The sequence below is a fragment of the Pan troglodytes genome, chromosome 6 (genome assembly GCF_028858775.2).
Source record: "Pan troglodytes isolate AG18354 chromosome 6, NHGRI_mPanTro3-v2.0_pri, whole genome shotgun sequence".
Lineage (NCBI taxonomy): Eukaryota > Metazoa > Chordata > Mammalia > Primates > Hominidae > Pan > Pan troglodytes.
Window position 1 is genome coordinate 33,750,937 of NC_072404.2, and position 27,600 is coordinate 33,778,536.

Sequence of the window (27,600 nt, forward strand, 5' to 3'; positions counted from 1 at the left end):
CAGAGCAGGAGTCTCAGCTGACACCCTGAGCAGTTGACAGCGAATCACTTGAGGGACTAAATACGCAAAGCTGCTTCAAGTTCCAGGTGGCCCAGTGCCCGTAGGCACGTTTGGATCCATTGCCTTGGAATGCCATCCCTCCCAAGAGGGATTGGGATCATCCAGTAGCCCTATCTAGTTGAAAAGATCTACAGAAGACTACCAATGAAAAGCCACGATCACACCCACACCCACGGGACCTTTGAGTAGGTCTAGGTAGGCGTACACTTTACCAAAAGCCAGGATTTTTATGACACTAGCCCTAATGATCTTCAACCTATAATAACTGAAAAACCAAATGTCAAACACAGGTCTGGTACTTATGAAACCATTCTAACTTTGTTCCAAACTTGGTTAACAAAACTTCAATTCTGTATTGTCCAAGGGACCTACAGAGTGTCCACTATGTGCCATGAGCTTGATATTTAGCCAAGTACATTGCCTGCATTGTACTACATAAGACTACATCGAGTAGTTGGTCACAGCATTCATAAGCTAATGGCTACCTCAAGGCCAAACATAGGACACAAAATAATTACAAATCAGTGCAATAGGCTTCTGTTAGAAATGAACAGATGGCTCAAACAACCTGAATTTCAATGACAAAAAAGGCACAACTCCTGCATACAAGATAATTTCGTCTTTCTCTTCTAATTTTCTGCAAATACAAAATGAAGCAACTACATTTTCCATTTTAAATGATATTTAAATAAATGTTGATATGAGTTCCATGGAATTTTGCCCATTCTTTTAGGATGGTGAACCCACGTAACCCAGCTTTAATTACTTCTATTCCCCATCTTACTGAAGAGGCTTAGCTCAGTGCCTGGCCCATAGTAAGGACTCAATAAAAGGTTGTTATAATTAAGCTTATCACTCCTATTTAAATATGCTGTTCAATTTTCATCTGGGTGTGCTAACTTCCCTGTAGGAATGCTACTCTGGCTCACATACATCTAGAACCCCTCTAGATGTGTAATGGTCTTTACCCTGGCATTGCTTGATGCATTAGCCCTGCTAAGCCAAAAGAACAGTACTATTACCTTAAGAAATTGTATAGGCCTCTATTTAATAATGCAATTTTTTTGCCAGGTTCTAAGGCATTTGCTGCCACAGTGTACATGAATAAAAAGGAAAAGCATGCATTTTAGACATCAAAGCATAAGCCTTATGGTTACTTTTCTGAAATGGTCATCTTTCCTGGGCAACCAGATTTGTTTTTATAGCTTCAAGAATCCAGGTGTGTCCAGTTTTGTAAAATGAATTAGTTCATTCAGCAAACATTCAGGATCCTGAATCCTTTTACAAGTTAATTATTACAGTATTTAGGTCCTGATGTTGGTGCTTATACTCAACAATTCTTCCAAAGGCAGAGAACCAATTAAGAAGGAGAACACAGCATTGGTCCCACACTATTGGAACAAGACAAAAACACTGCTCAGCCATCTCCTAGTTTTAGAATCAACACATCAGAAAAGGTATCTGGTGTAAGAAGAGAAAGACGGCGGGTTCATAAGCCACACTGCTGACATTCTACAACCTCTCTCCTTTGCTGCCTCTGTGTCCTTCCTCAGATTGAATTACTGAGCTGAGCCACAGGTTCTGTCTCCTTTCATGCTCACTCCATTCCCTCCTATAGAGAAACTACAAAAGCCTACTCTTTGAGGAACTGAGCCAACGCAGAATATTCCTTGCATATACCTGTAGGATGAGAAACTGGTTAATGACTAGGCAGGTGGGGTGGGCACTCAGAGCAGCTGTGTCATCAGCAGTTCATGGCACTATAATAATGAGTTTGTGTTCACTTCCAGGGACATAATGAGTAAGAATTAGCACCTGCCTTCAAGGAGCCCATAGTCTAGTAGGGAAGGCAGGTTCACAAATGGAAAAACTTAACTACTTTGCACAAGGTAGAGGCCGCACCTAGCACAGAAGGGGTAATGAACCCTAAGAGGTGGGGAGGGGTCAGAGAAGACATTTCGGAGGAGGTAGGTTGTGAGAAAACATCTGAAGTTTATCAGCCCTAAATGGGGATTAGGGGACCGATCCCAGCACCCAATGAAATGGTTCCCATGCTTCATCTGTGTCACCAATGTCAATAGGGGACCTTTCCCCACTTTCCACGAGGGGCTTTGCCCATGCAGACACAACCTATGAGTACAAAATTACATTGTAATCCACCAATTCTCTCTTACATTCTTTCGTAAGTCTCACAAGTAAACCAACAGCTGAAATACAGATCTGGCTACAAGAAGTTAAATCCCTTTAGGCCTTCCCAAAGTGGCTGAGCTGTAGTTGGCAGTGGAGTTGTTCTCTGGGCTATGAATCACTGAGGGAAAAGGGCCGGAGAAAACTGCAACCAGCTATAGGGCTGGGGGAGTTGAACAACAAGCATATTCCTTTCTATTAAAATCAGATGTTATCAAATTTCATCTGTTTTCTTGTTATGCATAGAAATGCACTGAAAACATGTTTGAAACATGTTTAGGAAAAAACACATTAAGATATTTTTATTCTTATGAGTGCAAGCACGGAGGGATTTGAAGTCATCTGCTATCAATATTCAATAAACAAATCTTACCTATTTGATCTCTTAAATGTTACCAAGTGGAACCACATCCTGATAACAAAGAGCTTCATAAGATTAAGCAAAATCATCTTTAGCAGAAAGAAACATGCAGTTTCCTCTTGTTGCTCTAAAGGCAGTAACATAGGATATTAGTTACAGCATTAGCATAATCCTGAGCTTACTTTATTTTAAAAGCATGGGAATAAATATTTGATGATGCCTCAAGTTTTACCAAACTCAAGTTTTTCCAGCTGGCAAACCACAGGCTGAAAAGTTAAGTCATATAAGGCTTTATAGCCCCATGTACTAAAAATATTCCCAGCCAATGGGTAATTTTTTAAGCTGTTGTAATCTTACCTGTAGGTGGATAAATTTTAAGCTTGAACATCATTTTAAGGGGTAGGCTTTTTGTCAACTATAGCCAAGAGGTAAAAATAGTCCAAACCCAATTCTGGCATTCATTTGCAAGGTCATGTTTGAAACTAAAATTTATGTGTATAAAAAGGATTTACAAACTTAATGCTGAACCCAAAATGTGCCATATTAGTTACCATGACAAATGACAAATCTAGCCCTCTGACTTCACACTTAGCTGAAGTGCCTGCAGCTTAATGCAAGCTCAGCTTTGAGAGGATGAGAGGGCAGTAGGCTTCAAAAGGTTCTGTGGTTTGGCTGGGATGCCTGACCTCAGAATCCACCTACTCAGAAAGGTCTGGATCCCAGGAATCTCTAAAGAGACTCCAACGAGGTGGCACGCACACACCTATATTCTTTGGGGGTGGAGGGTTATGAAGGATAAAAAAGACAAATTTAACTTGAACAACTAGAAAATAAATAGACTGAAAAGTAGGTTTAAACCCCTTGATGGATCAAAGATCTGTAAAATATATACTTATCCTAAGTTATGGGCTGAGTCTGTGAGATGATAAGAAGTGCAGCTTCAATGATCTGGAGAGAAGATGGATGTTTACCCTGGATAACTGTAACACAGTCAGCTTCTTACTGGAGATGTCATCAGAGAAGCCACAGTGACAGTATTCACACTGCCTCAGCATGGCAGATGAAGGCATACATCCTGAGCTAGATGACATGACCCACTGGGCTTCCAACCTCTTCCCACCCTGGTGTCCTGCCATGCCCCACCCTGTGGTGAGCTCATTAATCCCTCAGCCAGTCCTTCCCAGTTAGTCTGTCTAGGAACCAATGAAGATGGGACTTTAGATATCTAACTGCAAACATCCTAGAGGCTTCTGATAGACATCATTTGTCCTTCTGTAGTAGCCCAGCTCAGGGATCCAATCCATCATAGCTCCTAGAGGTAAATACTTTGGTTAGTGGGGTCCATGGTGCTTCTTCTTCCTGCTGCCTTTCACTATTTCCTGCTTAACTACTCTGCCCAGCCTGACTGGGGCTGTGTCTCACTGATCATGCAATGTCAGTAAAGACGGCCCCTGGAAGCTCAGTGCCTGCCGTCATCTGCAGAGGAACATTCTCTGTGGAACAGAGTATGGTCGGCAGTGGGTGTGGCTGCTGAGTTTGGGAACACTAATTTAGGATGGTGGCTTTGGCAGGGCATCCTTGTCCATCTGCAATATCGATCTTGTCCTCCACCCCTCAAAAAAGAAGTCCAGTCTTGTACTCCAGCAGCTTTTCAATATTATGACTAGTCAGCCCATATATAAAGGTCAAATTCAGCAACTCAAATGCAGGTGGCTTAGGGTATCAACTGGTAATGTGTAAGTGCAGTTACTTCTGTGACAATCAAATGTGTGAAGGTTGAGGCCTATGGGTGGAGGGCAAGGCAGCATGTCACTCCAATCTGTAAACAAGGTCACTCTCTAAGCATCACACTTGATTTTCCAGACTGCGAACAGGACTTATTTTTTTTTTTTTTAGACGGAGTTTTGCTTCTGATGCCCAGGCTGGAGTGCAATGGCATGTTCTTGGCTCACCGCAACCTCTGCCTTTTGGGTTCAAGGGATTCTCCTGTCTCAGCCTCCTGAGTAGCTGGGATTACAGGTATGCACCACCATGCTCAGCTAATTTTTGTATTTTTAGTAGAGATGGAGTTTCTCCATGTTGGTCAAGCTGGTCTCGTACTCCCGACCTCAGGCGATCCACCTGCCTCGGCCTCCAAAAGTGCTGGGATTACAGGCATGAGCCACCGTGCCCAGCCAGGACTTCTTTCTAATTGACGTCTTCCAACTAAATGACAATTAAGTTGCCTGGCCAATAAATTCTTGTGGTTTGGTCTACACAAATTTCTTAAAAAGTATATTAGTCTTTTACATGTTCAACATTGGTTTCTGCCAGATTTGTGAAGTAATAGAAAAAAGTGGTCATAAATGAAACACATCCTTTGTAGCTCATATGAAAAGGATGCCAACATGCATTCCCTGAATTCAGTGTGTTTTTAGAAAAAGCAGTATAATTTATATCATTTCATTTACAACAGTGCTAAGTTAATGCTCTTGGCTGATTTTGACAGAGGCCTTTCCAATCGAACTGCAATGATTTGTTTCCCTTAAACACTTACCGTACTGAAGGACTTTTAATTAGCTTTCTAGAGTGTTTTCCTGATGGACATCACCTCCCTAAAGCCTTGTAAGTTTCCTGGCTTCTAAAAAAGAACAAGAAGTTAAGGGGCATTCTTTGGGTTTCAGGCTTTCTGTGAGTCAATAACAAATCGTTGTTTCGTGAAATTGGGTGCAACTGCTTACTGGGAATCATGGAGAGGCTTCTTTCTCCACCCTCTCAGTCCAGTCCCCAAACCTGCTCAGCAATTTGACTATATTTTATTTTACAACTCATTGTGACAGTGTCACTAAAAGGCAAGTTTTTACACAATAATGTCAGCTGGGAGTGGTAATATGAGACCACAATTAGGCATGACCTTTACTTAATGAAGCACTCCCTAAAGGGTGGTGGAGGAGTGCCAAAGCTCAACAAGGTTAACCAGACTATCTTTAGTGAATAAAATTCTCAGAGGCTTGAATCTGCACTGTGAGTCTTTTAAATCTGTACCTACGACCTACAGCAGGTCCCAAACTCAACCACAGACTCCTTCTTTGGAAGAGCATCTCATGGGATGAGTGTTCTCAAGAACTCACTCTGGGGCAACTTGACTTTCTTCACTGAATTAAGAAAGTGCTGGAGAAAGGGACGATGACCTTGTTGTGTTCTGATTGGGTGGGATGAGGTAGCAGAGATGAAGCAGTGACAGAGTGTCAAGGAAGTCTGTGAGTAGGGTGTAGCAGATCTTAAAGGCGTTTCACAAAAATCAGAACCTTTATTTGGCTCCGAGATCTGTCATGAAGCACAGGGAGGAACGTAGTGGAGGGGCTGATGTGGCACCTGTGAATGTGCAGCTATCATTTCCCCTTCACACTCTCATGAGAGCAGTCGACTAGCCATATATTATAAAACTGAGGGTCCGGACCTTTGACTCAATTACTTCCCTCACTGATTCTGCCAGGTGACCAAAGACCCCTATTAAGATCATGCTCTTTGGGGGTGTAACCCAGGCATTCCGAAGATTTTAAAGTGGGAATGCTATCAAGGAGAATAATGTGCTAGGCCATGGTTAGTCAATGCCCTTGAACCTCATGACTTGCTCATTATTATTCCCTAATATCCCCTCCACTTGGAATCTTCATTTATTGTTCCCCGTTTTCCACTCCTAACCAGGCCTCTCAACACTACTGGGGAGAAAGTCTATTTTCTCTTCATAAAAGTGCCAGGGACTGCTCTTCTGGAAGAAAGGGCCCTATGTGGTAGGGCTTCAGAGTACAAGGCCAGAAAACACCAGGCAAGTCACACCATGGCCCAAAAGGAGGATGGGGTGAAAATGCGGTCATGCCAAACCTCACCTCACAGTTCTGGCTACGGCCAGTCCGGGCTGCTGAGGACATCTGCCTCCATGGCTGTCGGAGAAGAATATTTTCAAATTGTCAATTCAACCACTGGGGGACTGGGAGGCTAGAGAGGCAGTAAACTCTGTTGAGTGTCACTGCCAAAGCAAGAGTCTATTTATGTGAGATCACGCTGAGGCAAGGCTGCACATGAATAATGGCAAATCTTGCTCTTGAGTTTTAGCAGAAAAATGAAGTGTGGTACCTCATAAAGCCATTTGTCAATGAAAAGTTCGTGCCGCTGACTCAGTTCTGCTCTGCCCTGAGTCTGCATTTTTCCCTCCCTTCCCCCAGTGGCAAAGGCCTATTTGGACCTGACATAGGAATCATCTTTGGTTCTCTTCCGGGTAAGTGAACTGAATTTAAATCCTCAAAGCACTCCTCCTGTGACCTTCAGGAACAGCAGCTAGACCCTGACATCAGTTGGCCACATTTATTCCTGAAATTTCTAGCTTTTGTGTCCTAGATATGAGGCCCCACTTGGCACTTGAGAAGTAGTTCAGTGCTTAATTATTTATAAAATAAATAACATGATTTTGTGCTTTTATTTTATAGGATATGATGACATAAGGGATGATGTATGTTCAAGGTAGCCTCAGAGGAAGCAATACCTCGAGGTAGTTCATCTAAGTGGGGACATTTCTGCAGGATTTCAAACGACGCAGCTGGTGTGAAGCATTGTACATTTCAAGAACACCAGATACAGATGTATAAGAAAGTGGATGAATGAAAACAAACTCAAAAGTACATTCAAACGGAGCACTTTGGTTACCCTGGACTACTGTATTTTCTACCCAGCCCAGTTCCATTGATGTAACATCCTACCATCTAGAAGATCCTCCTGTTTTAAGACACTATCTTGCAAATGACCCTGCTCCATACTCAGACTACTGCAATTACACAGTAAGATTAATGAATTCACAGGCTGTTTCTGAGGATTTAATGACTTCTTAATAGAACAGGGTGCACACATAGCTAGACTATGACAAATCATAAAAGCTTCTTAATAAGAAACCCCAATTAGTTAATTAAAATTTGCTAATTGAAAATTCTAAGAATAGCATGTAAAATATTCCAGACCTTGAGATAAAGCAGTAAAACACATATCTAACGTGCCCACCAGACAAGTTTTACGTATCTATGCAATAGGAGACCTTGGTAAGTGAAACAAGAAATGAGGGAATAGGTCATCACATAGAAACCTTGAAAGTGGTCTAATAGATCAAGAGTGAGAACTGGAAATTATTATTATTTATCACACAGAGAGGAGGTGCAAGGAATGGGGTCACCTTTATTAATTTACTCATACATTTCTTACTCCCCCTACTCCGTTACAGATTCATCTCTCTGTAATGGTATAAAGGCATATGTAAGAAACATTGCATGGATCTTATCAATTTTGGATATTTTAACATTCATTCCTGTTCTTAAAATATGCACTTGATGCTCAGGGTGGCTCTACAAGAAAATGCTCAAAATGTGCCTCATTAAGATGGCTGATGTAAATTTTTACTAAAGAGTAGGTGAAATGTTGTAAGGAAAGGAATGCCTTCTAAAGCAAGTAGAGAGAAACCATTTTTTAGCTCCAAATGCCACATAACCAGTTCTAAGTTAAGGGGAAAGGAGGAAGAAGGATAACAGAGCTACAGGACTCAACCTCCATGAAGTCATCACATGGAAACCTTGACAGCAGTCTAATACAGCAACCCCTAGTTTGTGTGCTGCAGAGGGAACGTGGCTGCTGCTCCACCAAAGCAATCTGGCAGGCTAGACTTTACAGCTCACCCAAAGCATCCTTGGAGCTGTCTACATGGCTCCGGCGAAACCCAAAGCCCAGCCCAGGCTCTCTGATTCGTTCTTGTTTCGAGCCAGGGGTCCAGTTCTGTGTGACTTACCTTTCCTCACCATAACTTGGGAGTAAAGTAAGGTGAAATGTTCTGGCTTTGACTTCAGCCTTCAAATTTGATTTTGCAGTCCAGACGGTACCAGATCCACCCTAGCATCCCCAAGTCAGGGCTCCTTACAAAGAATTTTTGGAAAGAAGAATGGATGACAATGGGGAGGGCAGAAGGAGACAAGCAGGGAAGGAGCCGGGATGTGACCTGCTAATAGAAATTAGAGTAGTACTAATAGCGGTAACTGGTTTTACTAGCAGTACCAGTAAAGTGCAAGAGTAATGGCAAGATTAGCAATGGCAGTGGTGGTGGCAGAACAGTGACAGTAGTAGGAGTAATGTTAATGGCAGCAATCATTTGAGGAAATGCCTACTGAGTGGTAAAATAAAAAGACATGTTATTAACTTTTCTGTATTATCTTTACTTTGAAGATGAGAAAATTATAGCTGTAACCTGCCAAGGGAACCTGTCCAAGGCCACACACAGAGTAAACAGCAGATAAAGATTTGACATCAGGTGTCCCAATGCTTTCTAATTATGATCAGGGTTCCCTGAACAAATCTCAGGAAATACTTCTAGGCTAGTCATTTTACCATTCCTTTTACATAAAATGTTATTCTCCCTCTCTAGCTAGCCAACTCCTCTTTATACTGCAAAGTCCATCTCACTTTTTCCTCCATGAAACTTCTCTGATTACTTTAACCCTATGAAGTTATAGCACTGATCATTTGAGCTATTAGCTTGGCACAAGGACATACTTTGGCCCTGTGACATACTTTACACTGCTATTTAAGTTTCCATGTTTGTCATCTTGAGTATCTAGACCCACCAGTTATATTTCTTTGTCTCTTCTAAAGTACCTGGCACCCATGAGTATACAGTAACCATTCTCCATACAGAGCATATGTTACAGACACTCTAAAACTGAATTAACAGCTGGGCGCAGTGGCTCACGCCTGTAATCCCAGCACTTTGGGAGGCCGAGGCAGGCAGATCCCCTGAGGTCAGGAGTTCGAGACCAGCCTGACCAACATGGCGAAACACCGTCTCTACTAAAAATAAAAAAATTAGCTGGGCATGTTGGTGGGTGCCTGTAATCCCAACTACTTGGGAGGCTGAGGCAGGAGAATCGCTTGAACCCAGGAGGCAGAGGTTGCAGTGAGCTGAGATCATGCTATTGCACTCCAGCCTGGGCAACAGAGTGAGATGCTGCCTCAAAAAAAAAAAAAAAAGTGCAGATGAGTTTCTTAATCTTGTGGAAGTGCATGATACTCAGATCAGATGCCCTTTCACAGATGATAAGGACAGTACTGGGGGTCTAAAATGAGGTTACAGTGAAATACTGCTACCTTGCCACCTACTTTACTCAGCATAAAAATGCATTTAAATCCCTCAATTCTTCTCTCTGGAAAAGGTATACATCTGTGAGCACCTCCTAAGAGAAAAACGCAAACTTCAGAACATGAAATCTTCCCAGTTAGACTTGTTGTGCTTATTTAATTGAATGGCATTTTCACTGGAAAATTTTAATCAATTCATGTGTCTCCTTTAAATCACAAGACTGAAAGGACCCAGGGAATCCAGTAGTGAGAATTTACTCCTTTGGGGAAAAAACCTCTAAGTGCTAATTTTTAACCTGCATATCTTTCTTGCCAAGGGCACTACGTTTATCTTGTGTGCACAATTTCTTTAGGTTACACTCACTTTGGGGTAACCCATGCCAAATGAACCCAGCAGGCAGACTTAGAAGAGAAGGCATTGTGTAAAAATGTAACAAGGATTGACTGGCTCTAACAATGTCTGACAGTCTTGCTGGTATATTCTTCAGTGCACAACAGGGTATTCTGTAGGAGTTAAGCTGTGGCATGAGGTGGAAGTTCAGCCTGGCTGCTGACATATTTTGGACAGCAGAGAGGGCTGAGGTTGCTGTGGTTGCCCTGACAATTGAGGGGTTGGCACATCAGCAGAATGAGAATTGGAGAAATCTGGCAAAAAGTAAAGCCACAGGAGGGTGAAACCTGGAGGAACAAAGCCTGGTTTCCCAAGCCACCCAGCAGGCTCAGGTCCATGTGGCTCCAACTCATAACCTGGTGGAGGCTGCTGGGAGAAAAGTGCAGGAAGGAACGCAGACAAGGAAGGAATGGCAAGGGAAGGAGCAGAGGGGAGATGCTGAAGGTGGGCAGAACAGACAACAAACACAGCTAAGAATGAGGAGTCCAAGAGAAGCATGACAGGCCAAAGAAAACCCTGGGGTGTCATAGAGGGAGCATGTGAGAGCAGGCAGTGCAGAAGCAAATGGAGTCAATCAAACCTCTTCATCAAAATGGAAACACAGCATTTGAGGACTTACTGTTTGAACTTCTATGAGAAACCAGGACAATAAAAGCTGGCAGTTTTATTGCTTACTATGTGCCAGGCACCGTTCTAACTGTTTTACAAACATTAACTTATTTAGTACTTACAACAGTCGTTAGGGTAGCTATTACAACCTCCATTTTACAGATGGATAAACTAAGGCACACAGAGGTTAAGTAACTTGTCAAAGGCCACCAAGCTTATCAGAAGCAAAGATGAAATTTCAACTCAAGTAGTCTACCTCCAGAGTCTGTGTTCCTGGTCACTAAGCTATACTCTCTCCCACGGACCCACGACATGTAATTATAATATATGATGTGTATATGAAACGTAATTGCCTGAGGCAGGATTCTCAATTCCGACTGCTGCCCAAGGCTGGTGTGTGGGTGAGTGGCACAGGCGATGACTCAGACCCACTGATTGTCCCAGACCACATCATAACTGGGAGAAGCTGGTTTCTATTTGTCACCACACATATGCCCAGGAACTCTGGTGAAGACATTAAAGAGTTTATTTTTCAGGAAAATATTCTCCCCAAAGAAAGCTTACTGCAAGAGCCAGAGGTGGCAGGAAAGAAGGAAAAAGGGACAGGTTTTGCCAGATTACAGAAGAATTCCTTTTTGGATAAAGAATAGAACGCCGACTTTGATGCTAGTTGGACTTGTCCACCAGACAGTCAATATAAAACAAGGAAACACTGTCATTTAAACAGTTCCGGTAGGAGCTCCGGACAGAGAAACACTGCATTTTAAGGAGGAAACTGTACACCCATGCCATGGTATTTGAGAATCTAGGGATTCATGGTGCTCTCCGGATCTTTCCATCATGGGTATCAAAGGTTTACTGTCATCACCTAGAGGCAGAAGGCTATATGCTGGTCCAGGACTTTGGCACTGGAAAGACCTGAGTTCAAATCCCAGCTCCACTAGTGGTGAGTAACCTTTTTGAGCTCTGTTACCTTATCTATAAAATGAAGATGGCATCTCAGCCATAATAATAGATTATTTAAATAGTGATCATAAACACTCTTTGCTTTTTCATATCAACTTTTGTTTGATGTGAATTCTTGAGAGTCTTCATGTACAACAACACGATTCACTGCAGTATGGATATTCTCACTTAATTTATTGAATATTTACCAAAAACAAGACTAACTGTACACAAGAGGAAATACACATAGGTAAGAAGTAATAAATCATTTTCCTCAACATTTTCTGATTGTAGATGTGCCTTTGTTGATGTTATGTTAGAAAAGGATAAAAGTGATCATAGTAATATTCAGGAAATTACCCTGACAACCATACCCATTAAGTGTTAGGAAGGCCAAGCCTCACAGTTCATATGCATCACTTATGAAAAGTTTATCCAACTGGCTCTCACGGCTGGGTGATTCACAGTCTTCCCCAATCCACAGAGAGTCAAGACTTGCTTTTCTAAAAACAGAAAGCTTTCATGCTAATCCTGGAATCTCTGAGGGACAAGAGAAGCCAAAGGGATCAGTCCTTGTATTTTATAAATGGTGGATACAAGTTATATTTGGAATCCCATATTGAATGCAGAACTAACAAATCCATAGAGGAAAGGCAGTAGGCTTTGCCAGCCCATACATTAATTACCTTTAATGGCCAGGCTTAGGGTAAAAGCAAGAAGATATGCAAGGGCTTCCCTATCTGCTGCTTTCATTTTGTATTTAGTCCTGGAATTAAAATCACGTCTAATCAGCAAGAAAAGCAGTTGTTTTAAAAACAGTAACATGCTGAGGGGAGAATTTCCCCTGATATTCTAGGGAATTTGAACTTTGGCCCTTGCTGTGGAATAATCCTACATATGCCTTTCTGAAATACACTGCAAATCTTTTTTGTCCTTGTTAAATGAATAGACTGAAGCTCTGAAGCTTAACAGAAATGATCTACCCACTATCCCTCCTTTTAAAACTTCACTGTGTGGGGTTAGCATTCACCTGTTTAATAAACTCAGCAAGCTGAACATGGCAAACCTTCATTATTAGGGAATCTGAATTCCAAATTCAGATTGTGCTGCAAAGTTTAATTCTTTGGGATGGATTTTCTGTGAATGAAGGGGAATACATAGTAATACAGAATTTTCTGGGGAATATGTTCTCATGTATACTATGTTACAATTTGGCATACAGCATTCTGCAAACATTTTCTATTTAAGTCAAGGACAATTTTAGGAGTATGGTAATAATCATGTTCCTCTATATCACAGTTAAATTTCAATTAACTTTAAATTGGAAACAACGTAGCTTTGGAGCTCTCTTTCCAACTGTTAAGAGGATCAGAGCAAATTTTTGGATGAGAAAAAAAACTACTCTTTTATTTCATTCCAAATTCAAAATTGCCATGCTTGTTCCCTATGATTACTCATATTAAGTTATAATGGTAAATTGGGGGTAGCTGTCAATCCTGGGGTCTTGCACATTGTTGTGATGTGTCACAAACATTCAAATAATCGCACAAATGATAGCAAATGGATCAATGTTTGCAATTCCCCCCCCCCCTTTTTTTTTTTTTGGAGACAGGGTCTTGCTCTGTCATCTAGGCTGGAGTGCAGTGGTGCAATCACAGTTCACTGCAGCCTTGATCTCCTGGCCTCAAGTGATCCTCCTACCTCAGCCTCCCGAGTAGCTGAGACTGTAGGTGCACGTCACCACACCGGTTTTGTTTTGTTTTGGTAGAGGCAAGGTCTTGCTACATTGCCCAGGCTGATTTCAAATTCCTGGGATCAAGCAATTCTCCTACCTTGGGCTCCCAAAGTGCTGGGATTAAGGCATGAGCCAACATGCCAGGCAATGGCTCCATTTTTAATAAACTGAAGTAGATTGAAGATTAAAGGGCTGGATGTAAGCAGCACTTTCTTTTAACACAATTTCTTCAATGAAGAATGAGGACAACATCTGAATTGGTTGCTTATATACCTATATACCCATAATATAGTGATGGCAATTGTGAATTTCTCTAGTGCTTCCATTATACCCTCTTCCCCCAACATGTTCTGGGATTTAGTAAAAAGACTAAGTTTTCCCTTGGAAATGTTTAATGAATATTATCATCCAAAACACACAAAAATTGTTACAAAAATTGGAAACTCACTGGTAAATAGCATTGTAACATCTGTATCCTTTTTCCCCAGTCCAACCACTTCTGAGAAAAGGTTCTATGAAAATGATCTAAATGGAAAAAAGATCCATTAGGTGGATCTTTTTTGGAACAATGAAAAATGTTTGCTTCAGTGTAATTTATAATAATGAAAGCTTGTAAGCAGCCATCATGACGAAATGAAGGGCATGTTTCGGTGAACTCTATCTTATGGAATATTTTGTGGCCATTAAAACAGTAATTTTGAAGATGCAGCAACATGGAGAATGCTCATGATACAATAGTTAAATGTATGACCCAATTAGAATCTTGCCACAGATGCTTATAAAATTAGAATGGGACTCAAAAAATTGAACCACTGAACAAAAAATATTATACAAGAATGGGTACAATATAAATGATCCACCCCTACCACCAAAACAATTTTCAAAGTTTACTTTTTACTATTTCCCTAATAATCAGAAAAAGTTTTTTTTTTTAAATGGCTGACACAGTATATTATGTTTTTAAAATGAAGTCAAGCAGAAGATGACCAAGGAAACCAAAGGAAAAAAGAACCAACATATTTTGGTAGTCATGAATCTTACCAAAGGCTAGTTGGGTCACCTCAGATGCCAACAATGGTAACTCATGAATCTGTTAGTCCTTAAAATATTGGCTAAAATGGTCAAACTAATCTCAATAAAAGTCATTTTAAAAAGCAAGAGAGCAAGAGAGATGCCTTTCCCAGTATATCTTGTGGTCTGGAATTTATTGCGGTATCTGTGACGGAGAAGAGTGTATGTTCGCATGTGTTTCTTTTTTCTAACATTATCAGCATGAGAATGACTAGAAATGAGCTGTAGGTTTTTCAGAAGTCAAGACAGCTGCGACAGCTACAGGGTTTCATTTATAGATACTGACACTGCATATTTCAGTATATATCAGACACAAAGGTTAAAATATGTACATACTGTTCTTCAGCATAAAATCTAAGCAAAGATCTTAACTCTTGACAGCACCAAAATGTTGCTCTTACTTTTTCCAGTCATTGTACACCCAACATACTTTATTCCCCGATATTTATAACACAAATAAGCAAACAAAAAATCAGGCATCTAATCAAAATGCATCCATTCTATATTCAAAGTCTAAGAAAGTAAAACTGGTGACAGGTATTAAAAGAAGATCTGAACATGTTTATTTTTATAGTCAAGTTGTCTCACAAAGCATAGATATACATATGTTTTCCTTATAGCTAATATTAACACACATAAATGTCTTTCACTTAAGTCTTCTGACATCCCAAAATTACTGCTTGAGATGAATCAAGGCTGTGGATCACAACATCCTTAAATTTGACTGCATGAAGAAGACTGGCAAATGTCTCCCTGTTTTAAGAAAATGTTATATTTCTATATGAGACATCTTTTTGGAATACATTTGAGCATATTCAGTAAAATGCTGATTAACCTTTCTTGATCTTTACTTGTGACAATAAATGAAAGATCCTTGTATTTTATAAATCTTCAGCATATTAGATTTCGGTAGTCTAAAGACTAATGAAAAACGAAAGAGAAAAACAAAGCCAAAAATCATAAATCCTTCCTGACCAGAAGGCATTCCTCCCTTATCCCTAGAAGAAATTCATTCCTGCACATCTTGTTTGAATTTAACTTCTGAAGTTTGTCTTGTTCCATCTCTAGGACAAGTCAGGCTGCAGGGTATAGAGATACGACTACATGAATAAAAACACATGAGCAATGCAACCACTGCATATACAAAACCAAGATGACTGTCAAGTGACATGTCACTTGGATACATGTGTTTCTGTATTTTGTCATGAATGTTCAAGCTGAAAGCTACTGGAAGAATCTGAATTCTCCTTCCCCTGCTATTGCAGAATATGGTAATGTAATTAGAAAAAGCTAATGCTTTATGAGCAGCATGCTGGCATCCCTTTTTAGCTGCAGAAGATTCATTTTAAAAAAAGCACCCAACACATTAACACTAAACAATACATTCCACAACTCTACAATGAGGGCAAGACTCTCCTGCTAACACAACCCCAGGTTCTTCTGAGGAGGTGCCTTGCACAGATGCTGGGTTTGAGTTTTACTTGGGAAGAGGGTGCTGCTTTTCTTTAAGCCCTACCCACTCTTTCTTACACCAGCCTTACATGATTTATAGCATTTTTATTACAAATAGAGAAACGAAACCTTGGTTTGTGCAGATTGAAGCGGTGATGAGGGAATTGGGGTGGTTTGGCAACGGATGGAGGTAGAGAGTGAGATGCAAAATTCTACTCCCATCACAAGTGAGAAAAACACAATTCAAGGCTGACGCTGGACACAGTCAAGTTCACAGGGGTAGTCCAGGAAGGGAAGGGAACTGATGGTGTATGTGGCCAAGCCTGTAAAGGAGATGAGGTCCATAAACTGCAGTTCCCCTTTTTCTGAGTCTCCATAAATGCATGGGAGAAGCAGAAGCAGGGTAAGTTTGCAGCAATCGTTACTGGTGGCCAAATTTCTCTGGTGGAAAAGGCAGGTTTTCTTTTTCATGCTTTTATATTAGTTAAAGCCTTTGAATAAACAAAATTCTTAGGGAACTCTCAAGGGGTAATTTTTTTTGTCCAGAAAGTTCCTTCTACTTATTTCTTAATTCCTTTAAAGGTGTGGGATTCTGACCTGGTAACTTGCAATGAAGCAGTATAAGCAACAAAGATGGGGTAGTGGTTTAACTTTCCAGCTGCTTCAACTTTAGACACGAAAAGAAACTGATGGGGGCATCCAGGTTGCTTGGCGAGATGGTGCAGACTGCACAGGTCTAAGGAACTGACTAGTCAGGGTCTATGCCAGTGATAAACCAAGAGATCTGAAAAGGCCCAACTACCATTTCTTATTACAGTCTCCTCTTCATAAAGCACATTTTTATGCTTTTATTATACACATATGTATCCCAGACACATCGGTTTTATTTTTTAAAAATAAAGCTGTCCTCATTTGAGGTGGGGGAAAGAAATTCAACTAGCTGCACCCTCCTCAAGATGGTTTTGGGCAGCGGGTCAAAGCCACTGGCAGACCCATGATGCACCTGACAGAGCTTTGGAGTAGATGCTGCAGGACCCCCGTACCATGCTCTGGCCATACCCCTACCCCTGAGACATGAACAGGAATAGCTAAGGGATCTGTGGGGTCCTCTGCTTGCACATGGGAAGAGAAAACAGAACATAGGGACATCTTACAGCTTTCTGACTGTCCGATCCCTCTCATAGTGATAAAGGGAGGGGCCCGAGAGACTAATACTTTTAGTTGTAAAAAGATGAAGTAATGTCTTCTTGCCAGCCATATTTGTGTACTCAGATCAATCAGGGTCATTAAAAACTATATATTACTAAATAACAATCTACAAAAACATAGGTGAAATGAAAAAGCAAAATTTAAAGAAGTTCCTCTAATGCAATTTTACACATACGTGTGGATAAACACTTGAAGGGAAATACAAAAGCATCTTATTTGTTGATCAATTCCTGGTGCTATTTCTTTCCATTTTTGTTCCTATTATTTTTAAATAGAAAAAGAGATAAGATGGATCAAAAATAAATTGCTCTATATACCACTATACAACTACAAGAATGACTAAAACTGAAATTACTGACAATACAAATTGTTGGTAAGCATGCAAAACAACAGGAAGTCTCAAACCTTGTCAACAGGGCAGTATTGTGGTCCCGCCATTTTATTTTTAAACAGTTTAACTGGTTGGCTGTTTCTACTAGCTAAACACACATCTATACCACAAGCCAGTGATTCCACTTATAATAATATATTAGAAATGAGTGCTATGTACACAAAAAGACTGGGAAAAGAATATTCATAATCTCTCTCTTTATAGTAGTCAAAGACTTTCAACAGAGAATAAACAATTGTGGTAATTCATATAGTTGGATGGTATATAACAAACAACAAAACATGTACTAACACATGCAGTAATATGGAAGAAACTCAAAAACATGCTGAGCAAAAGAAATCAGACATAATTAAATGAAAGTTAAACGAAGACCACCTGAAATTCCAGATTAATTTGCTTTGCCATAACAGGTATTATTCTATACATAATATAATTAGTCCCATAACTCACAGTCACATAATAAACTTATTAACAGATGGGAGAGGTGGTAGCAACTGGTGAAGCACTTGTCTTGAAGATGGAAAAAAAAATGCTTATATAAGGTAGAATTCCAGAGCCTGAGCCTGGTCTTTTTGCATTCAGCATCTTTCAGTGGCTACAAGGGTGTTTGTGCCTAGGAAATCAGAAATTGCAGGGCTTACCACAGTTTTCCAATTTAAATTAATAACTTTGACTTTGCTATTATATACAAATATGCACATGCCTCTTTAAAACTGTAGAAAATAAGACCTTGATGCCTTAGCCCTTGAGACAAATTTATGCCAAACACCAGAAAGTGCTATTTTCAAAAACAGTAAATAAGTTAAGAGCATAATGTGCCTTTATTATTAAAAGCATTCTGGCTTTGAGTTTTCAAAAATATTCCTGCTGTCTAGCAAAGATTAATGCAATATAGAAACCAGCTTTTCATCATACTTATTTGGCCCAGGAGAATTGTACATCACTGAATCTGGTTGGTGTTGAACATAATGATAAAATGGGCAATAAAAGAAAGTAGGGATGTTTGTATGGGCACAAGGAAGACAAGTCTAAGCAACTTCCCAGCTAATCTGCTCCAAATGAATTTATCCCAATAATAAAAATGAAAAAAAATCAATCAAGTTTGTACGAATAATAGATAGTATTTTTCCTAGTAGTATACAGTACCAAGATGGCCCCCAATGTCTAAGAGTAACATAGCACTCTTCTCTGGGTATCAGGATGTGATGCCATTTATCCTTTTCTGCTAACCTTAGTCTGGTCAATAGGCAAACTTGGACAACTCACAATTTGCCAAGGTGATACTGTGATTTCTGAGAGACACAACTATTGATGAAAGAGTGAGTCAGTCAAGTCTGGCATCATCAAGAAGAGATGCACGCAGACATCACCAAGAAGGCAGGGATAATTCCAAAAGCCAGATCCCATTTCTGGTCTTGGCATGCTAAATATCTCATTAGGGGAGAGAGGACGTTGGCAAGGACTGATTGTATGCCGGCCCTACCAACTGTAAATTACACAGGGCCATGTTGTCACCTAAATCTGCAGGGAAATTTCGGTGGTCACGGAAGGTGGAAGCTGCTTGGAGGGCTTCTCTGTGAATCCTTCTGCTTGTTGAACATCACGTTTATGGCCTTAGCAACGGTGCAGAGTGAATTGACTGTCAAGGAAAATGCACTAACTCATATCAAGCCAGGGAAAAAAGCTCCTGGGACAAGACTGACACGAGTGCAATGACCAGAGACTAAATTACCACCTGCTTAGGGTGGAATGAAAAAACCAAACAACAAGCAAGGGGATTTATCTGCAACTGGAGACAATGACATAAAATACAGGCTAGCACTTCAATTATTCAAGTCTGGTAATTCCACACAGTCTGTATGTCTGGTTAAAGAACTCTGTGTAAATTCTGAGCTGCAGGTTTTTAGAGGCAATGTGTATGAGGCAAGACAATGGAGTTGGAGATTAGGAGGCACAGGCCTTGCCTTGGCCATGCCTTGATTCCGTGCAGTATGGCGAGAAATCATCTAGCATCTTTTTACCTTTGTATCTGAGCAATCCAGAAAAATGATAAAAACAGGGATGTACAATAGAAAGATCTCGGAGTTCAAACCTTGTCTGCCATTTATTAGCTGTGTAAACTTGGGCAAGTCACTGAATTTCTCTGATCCTTATAAAAAATAGTGGTAAGAGCAATCTTTGAAAGTAGAATCATGGCTCACATGAGCAAATGACTTTGTAATGAACTAGACACCTGGAAGTATCTGCGCAAGTTCTTTGTAAAATAGAGAGGGTTATATACATTTTGGTTTTCATTACTGCTTCTGCTATGACTTACCACACAGGGCAGTGTGATGAAGTGTACAATATATAAAAGATCTTACAGAAAGCAAGGTATTAGTATGGAGAGGTTCTATGATATCCAAGAAAAAACAAAACTTTGGAATCACATAAATTTCGGTAAGAACCCACTTCTAAAAGCTTGACTACTTAGAACTGTGATGACACCTTACTCAGGCATTCTTAACCTGAGGTCTGTGGACCCAAAGGGGTCATGGGGAGAATTTAAGAGATCTGTGAACCTGGACAAAAAACAAAACAAAACAAAACAAAAAAAACCCCAAAAAACTTACATCATTACTTTCAACTAGCCTGTAACTGAAATGTAGCATTTCTTTCAATTATGAGTATATGGAATGAGTCACAGTATTTTTACAGTATCTATGTATGACTTTGTACCTGTAGAAGTCAGATATTTTGATATCACAGTACTATTGTAGCAGATATCTCAAAATATTATTTGTACTCATTACTAACTGAAATTATGGAAGCTACTAACCCAGTGCCTAAGCTTCCTTATTTAAGGCTTTATTAAAGAAGCACACATTAGTGTATCACAAGTTTGTAATTTTACTATTTTGACAACAGCATTTTAATGTAACTGGTTTTCTTTGGAATCTTACATATTTTAGTTTATGAAATCTTAGTTTACTTTAACTAGTTTTAGTTAATTCCAAAACACTATTTTGGGAAGCAGTCCACAGGCTTCACAAGTTCGCCAAAGGGCTCCCACAACCTCCCTGGGCATCCATTTCTTTAGGTGTCAAAGAGAGCCAAGAGCTATGATGCATGGTCACCGTGAAGATTCCAGATGACAGAGAAGCACACCACCTAGTGCCCCACACATAGTAGGCATTCAAAAGAAGCCAGTATGCGTTGAAAACAATGAGAGAAGGGAATTAATTTCTATGTTATGCCTTTCATTCTTCCTAATTTCAATACAGTTTATTTTTGGTATTTCAAGGATTTAAGTCAATGAAGACTTGACTGTCTTCATTTGCTGGATGGCTTTGGGTGTCATTTGTGATGATATGGTTATGTGGATGTCCTTTCCTTCTAAGTTCAAAGTGCTATCGCTGGAGACAACCTCTGCACAGGCCAGACGGGAGAGCTCTGGGGATGAGTCCACGCTGGCTGAGGATGGGGGCGCCTTATAGGCGATATGCCGCTGACTTAGCTGCACTGCTTTGAGCCAACGGGCAAGGTCTTGGCCACAAGGGAGGAAATGAGAACAAGTAATTTAGAAACTGGGAACACAGAGCTATTTTAAAGTTTGCCAGTGAGAGAGCCTTCAAAGACAGGACTAGTCTTTAGGCTCAGCATAATGAACCTCAATGTGAGAAAATTAAGTAATGTTTCAACTTGAGTCCCAAATCAACAGTCTCAGCAATATGAGAGTATTCTACAAATGGGAATGCACTAGAGCTACAGAGGGAAGATTCATGGCCTTCTTAATTAACTCCGAGGTGCCGCACATAAGGGGAAAACGATAAATCAAGTAGATTACTGCCGGCAATCTGAATTTCCAAATGAAATAAGAGAGGTGTAGCACCTTGAGTCATTTTGTAAATGTGTATGGTGGGGGTGGAAGGGAAATCTCCAAGGTCATCTCTTGTGTTTAATTCGCCACTTTATGATTTAATTTCATACCATGTGCAAAGTACTTGCTATACAATCAGGTGTGAAAAGATAGGAAATAGAAAGATTAGTAAGACATGATGGGAGGGCAATGCAATATACACACATGTTAAACTGTAAACTTGTTACTCATGCATTTATCCCAAATGTATTTATTGAGCTACTACTGTGTAACAGTGTACTACCTACTGTGTAACAGTGTTCTAGAAGCTGAGGATGTAGTAATGACCAAGATGGACAAAGTCTCTGCCCCCATGGAGCCCACATTCCTTAGGGGAAGACAGGTACTCAACAAGATAATTACATAAACTGTGATTTCAAGCAGTGATAAGCACTATGAAGAACAGAAGAGAAGAGTAAGGGCACAGTGAGGGATGAACAGGATACTGTTTAAAGGAGGGAAGCCCTGCTGTGCAAGTGACATCTGACCAGAGACTAAAAGAAGGGGAGGACATGAACTGTGTAAAGCTCTGATTGGAGGGAGAGCATCCCAGTAGAAGGGCCAACAAGGACAAGAGACTTGGAGCAGGCCTGAGCTGGGTGTGCTCAAGGGGCAGGAACCCCAACTCTTTTAGGGGAAGGAGGATGGGGGTAAGAGGTGAGGCTGGAGAAGTGAGGGGATGCCTGGTCGCAGAAGCCATGTTGGCCATGATAAGAAGTTTCACTTTTACTTCAAGTGTGACAGGAAGCCTTTGGCAGATGAAGGAGGTGATATGACTTAGCTCCTGCTAAGATAAAAACACAAGCAAAGAAATATAGGTCTGTAGAATAAATAAGGATTAATCCACATTGCAGGATTATCGTTAGTGGTGAAAAACAAACACATGCAAGCAAGCCTGGAAACAACTGGGATATCCACCACTTAATAGTGAAATAAATCATTATATATCCGTATCATGGTATTTTGCATTGCTGTTAAAAAGAACGACTTAGATCTATCTCTATTGACCTGGAAGGATGTTACATGAAAAACAAAAGATAAGTGTGTGGGGGTAATGATATATATATATATATACACATATACATATACGTATATATCTATATACATATATGTATGCAATATATAGATATATTTTATGCATATATATGTATATGTGTGTGTATATATATACACACACACATACACATGTAATATATGATGTTTATTTTAGGCTCGCTCTCAATTTTATTTAAAAAATGTCACAACCAATTAGAGCTATATATATACATATCTCCATACATGGAGAATACCCGCCACAATGTTAACATTTGTTACCTTGGGGTGGGGCAGGGTGGGGTGTTAGGGAGAGAGGAGAGAAGCTATTAATCTTAAATATATTTGTACACAATTTAAAAATTTATATTATTCAATAGTCATAGCCAAATGTGTTAATGTTATGATTTTTTAAATTTTAACTTTTTAGGAGATGGAGGTCTCACTCTGTCACCCAGGCTGGAGTGTGTGTGTGTGTGTATATATATTTATTTTTATTATTTTCTGAGACAGGGTCTCACTCTTTTACCCAGGCTAGAGTGCAATTATAGCTCATTGCAATCTTGACCTTCTGGGCTCTGGTGATCCTCCTCCCTCAGCCTCTTGAGCAGCTGGGACTACAGGCTCATCCCTCCATGCCCAGCTAATTTAAAAATTTTTTTGAAGAGATGGGGTCTTGCTTTGTTGCCAAGGCTTGCCTCGAACTCCCGTGCTCAAGTGATCCTCCTGCCTTGGCTTCCCAAAGTGCTGGGATTACAGGTGTGAGCCACCATGCCCGGTAGGGGGTGTATGATTTTGAAAAAGGAACTTAATCAAATATTTAAACAATTTATTCTCAGTGATTGGGGAATCTTTGTAAAATAGATAGTGTTAAATGTCCATCTTGAAGAACAGGATTATCACAGCCAGAAAGAAGTGGAGAGAAGAAGGAGGATGCTGCAAGCCGAGGGCAAAACAATGGAAGGTTTTCATTCATGGCACTAACAGACTGATGCTTTCCACAGCTCTTGTGATGGCAGCTGGTGGACAGGGTTTCAGTGGAGAGAATGGAGGCAGGCAGGGAGACCGGTGAACTCTTGGGACAATCCCAAACAGGAAGTTAGAGCTTCAAGTAAGGACAAGAGCAGGGGAAGCATTCAAGAGGCGATGAGGATGCAAAGGTAATACATTTGGTCCCTGATTATTTGGAAACAGGGGTGGGGAAATGAGATGGTTGGAATGTAATTCCAAGCTTCCTAGACTAATGAATGGGTAGGTGCCATTAAACATAGTATGAATCAAAAAAAGAGGAGGCATTCTGGAGAAGGATATAAAATAACGGGCCTGGCACTAGATGAGCTGAGCCTGTACTGAACATTCCCAAACCCACAGATAGTGGGGTGGTTAAAAATGGGGGCTGAAGGAAGCACGGGACTAGGGTCCTCTCCACATCGGTTAACAGCCAAGGTCAAGGCACGGAACAAATACAGATAGAAAAGCAAAATGCTAGGGACGAAACTTAGGGAGAGGCCACCACTTTTATGGCAAAGAAGTAGAAGAAGAACCAGTACAGAACAAACTAATGGGCACAAAGGAAGACAGAATTTCAGCACTGAGAGCATCTGCTGACGAGGGGATGGGGACTTCCTTAAGGAACTTGAGTACAGTGCGAAACACTTCAAACTGAACTGCAGTAAGTTTAGCAAGGTTTTGACCTGAGAATGTTACAGGTCAGTCTTGAGGGTCCAGCCGAGGTTGGAAAGATTGCATTTGAAGTGGGACGAATCATCCTGCTATATACTTTTATGTAGCAATTCTCCGCGTCCACTAAGTAGAGAGGCACATATTAGGTTCATCTGAGGCTGAGGACTGGAGATGATGAGTGGCCAAGGTCATGGGGACAAGTCAAAGTTGAATTTAGCAATTGAGTGAAGGCAAGTTGTGTTTGGCTGTTCTTCTGAAGCTATGAAGGAATACCTGAGACTGGGTAATTTATAAAGAAAAGAAAAGAGGTTTAACTGGCTCACAGTTCTGCAGGCTGTGTAAGTATGATGCCAATATCTGCTTGGCTTCTGGGGAGGCCTTAGGGAGTTTTTTTTTTTTTGAGATGGAGTCTCGCCTCTGTCACCAGGCTGGAGTGCAGTGGCACGATCTGGGCTCTCTGCAACCTCTGCCTCCCAGGTTCAAGCCATTCTCCTGCCTCAGCCTCCTGAGTAGCTGGGACTACAGGCATGTGCCACCATGCCTGGCTAAGTTTTTGGTATATTTAGTAGAGATGGGGTTTCACCATGTTAGCCAGGATGGTCTCGATCTCCTGACCTCATGATTCACCTGCCTCGGCCTCCCAAAGTGCTGGGATTACAGGCATGAGTCACCGCGTCGGGCCAGGGAGCTTTTATTCAAGGGTCGAGGCAAAGTGGGAGCAGGTGTGTCACATGTTAAGGGCAGGAGCAAGAGGAGGGGGAGGTACCACATGCTTTTAAACAACCAGATCCTGTGAGAACTCATGATCTCAAGGACAGCACCAAGGGGATAGTGCTAAATCAGTCATGAGAAATCCACCCCTATGATCCAATCACCTCCCACCAGGCTCCACCTCCAACACTGGGGATTACATGTCAACATGAGATTTGGAGTAGACATCTAAGCTATATCACATGTCAAGGAAGGACGGGCTGAGACCCTAGAGGTCTCAAGGCAAATGTGACACCCAGGAGAGGACACAGCAGGGGAAACACTGGAGCCTCTGGTCAATAGGTCAACTTCACAGTTTGAGATAATGAAAGTACAGCAGCTCTTGCTTATGACAAAGTCCAGGAAACGGCTTTCTACATAAAAAAGAAATAGGAAATCCAAGTCTATGTCTAGGGTGTTTCTTTATCACTGAATTTCTACTGACCTGTGATAAGTTTAAAAATTTTGAAAAATTATAAAGCAGCTTTGAATTGGGCTCAAAGATGCATAAAAAGATCAGTCATAAATACTGATGAGTGGACATAAAGATTTTTAAAAATGGTCTGATGTGATTTCAATTGTATAAGCAACCTGTTTAAAACACAGAGTGTCCTAAGAATGAACTGTAGACTACTGGAGGCACAGTTCCTAACAAATGAATCACATCACCCAACTGTGACAAGACTCACCTCTCCTACCAAGTGTTTTGTGTGAGCAATGCAAACTAATTCTGTTGGAGCAAGCCAAAATGTCACATAAGGGTTGTCCTTCCAGCTTCCCAGTGTCCCTCAAGAATATATGGTCTTTCTGGGCTAGTTGCGATGGCTCACGCCTGTAATCCCAGCACTTTGGGAGGCCAAGGCGGGCGGATCACGAGGTCAGGAGATCGAGACCATCCTGGCTACCATGGTGAAACCCTGTCTCTACTAAAAATACAAAAAAAATTAGCCAGGCATGGTTGTGTGCGCCTGTAGTCCCAGCTACTCAGGAGGCTGAGGCAGGAGAATGGCGCGAACCCGGGAGGCGGAGCTTGCAGTGAGCCGAGAAGCGCCACTGCACTCCAGCCTGGGCAACAGAGCCAGACTCTGTCTCAAAAAAAAAAAAAAAAAAAGAATATATGGTCTTTCTGGAACACAATGAGCACACCAAATCAAGTTACAGATATTACAAGGAAAATCTGGCAGGCAGCCATCTCAGCTTTGTTTCAACTGATGTCCATAAAAATATAGGCTAAGAAAACGGTAGCACGATGCCTGGTGATTGAGACATAAGAGCATGCAACATGTTTATTATGGCATGTATTAGGCCACAAACTTCAGTCTGGAGCTGGGGCACACAGCAGAACCTTAGTTCTAGTAGACAAGGGAGGAAAATAGGAAGGCATGCCTTGTACTGTAATAAATATGACTGCTCTCAGAAGACCATAAACAGGTGGTTTCATGAAAAAAAAAAAAGTCACCGCTTTTAGATTTAAAAAACATCAAATGCTTCAGGCTTGTTTGTATTAAAAAAATAGAAGGCCAGTACACACTCAGCTAATTATAGCATTTTTTATGAGGCTATGGCTGACTAAAATCTGGCAAAAATGAGTCCAACTGAAACACCAAGAGTGAGAGTTTGGGAGGATTAGGTGAGGTTTTGGAGTGGGAAGAAATGTGGGAAAGAGGAAGAAAGCTTTCATTAAGCAGCTCACATTCTGGTAGAAGGAGGGAAAAAAAGCATCCAGACTGATTTTATTTTCATTCAAAACAACCTCTTATTCCATACATTTTTACTTTAAATCCCTGAACATGTTTATAATGGCTACTCTGAAGTCATTGTCTCTTAAATCCAACATCTGGGCTATCTCAGGAAAGATCTCTATTGACTGCTTTGTTTTGTCTAAGGGAAGATTTTCCTACTTCTTTCATGTTTAGTAATTTTTCATTATATATTAGACATTGTGATATCTGATCCATTCCTATGAAAATACTGAGTTTTGTCCTAGCAGGCAGTTCAATTTCATGCTGATCATGTTGAACTTGTATAGGTCTAGACTTATACTTTATTAGAATACATCTCTTAAAAGCCCAAAACGTTTCCCAAGACCCTTTAACTTGTCAGAACTCCAAATTCTGTCTCCTCTGACAATCTTATGTGGGTTTGGTTTTAGGGATCATTGGGGTGCTTTTAGAGCAAGTCATACCCTAGAGCAAAGTCCTTATTTCTAATTTGAAGTCTTTCTGGTATCTCAGTTGAATGACTAGGCGTCCACAAATTGTTTCTATACTGGCTGGGCTGGAGTGCAACATGGTTTCTCTGTTCTAGTCTCACCCTTGTGGCAGCCACTCTTTGATTAAGACTCAAAGTCTTACCCTGAACATGAGCAACCCACCCTCAGCCATGGACTCATGGAGGATCTTGATATAGATTTTTGGAAAGTCTTCACAGATCCCTCATCTTCACTTGCAGCCCCCTTCTCTCCACACACATACACACACAGGCAGATTTCAGCAACTTTAGTTGTGCCGACTCTGACCTCTGCCTCCTCAGTTCAGCGAAGCTGCTGTGCTCTGCCTGGACTCTAGCTTACTCCATTGCAGTAAGGACATTGTCCTCAGACTGCGAGGGCCAGGTAGGTGATCATGGGGCTCGCCTCCTAAGCTTCCTTTCTTTCAGGGATCATGGTCTTGCACTACTT

General features: G+C 40.9%; 1 protein-coding gene and 1 long non-coding RNA gene across 2 annotated transcripts in view; one reads left to right on the forward strand and one right to left on the reverse strand.

Moving 5' to 3' along the window:
* JAZF1 (JAZF zinc finger 1) overlaps positions 1-27,600 on the reverse strand; it is a 350,631-nt gene that overhangs the window by 120,472 nt on the left and 202,559 nt on the right. The gene's annotated exons all lie outside the window — the stretch shown is intronic.
* Positions 9,596-27,600, forward strand: part of LOC129144537 (uncharacterized) — a 103,994-nt gene continuing 85,989 nt past the window's right edge. Inside the window, exon 1 of the long non-coding RNA XR_008548961.2 lies at positions 9,596-11,700. This is a non-coding gene — a long non-coding RNA (uncharacterized LOC129144537). The remainder of the gene's footprint in view (positions 11,701-27,600) is intronic.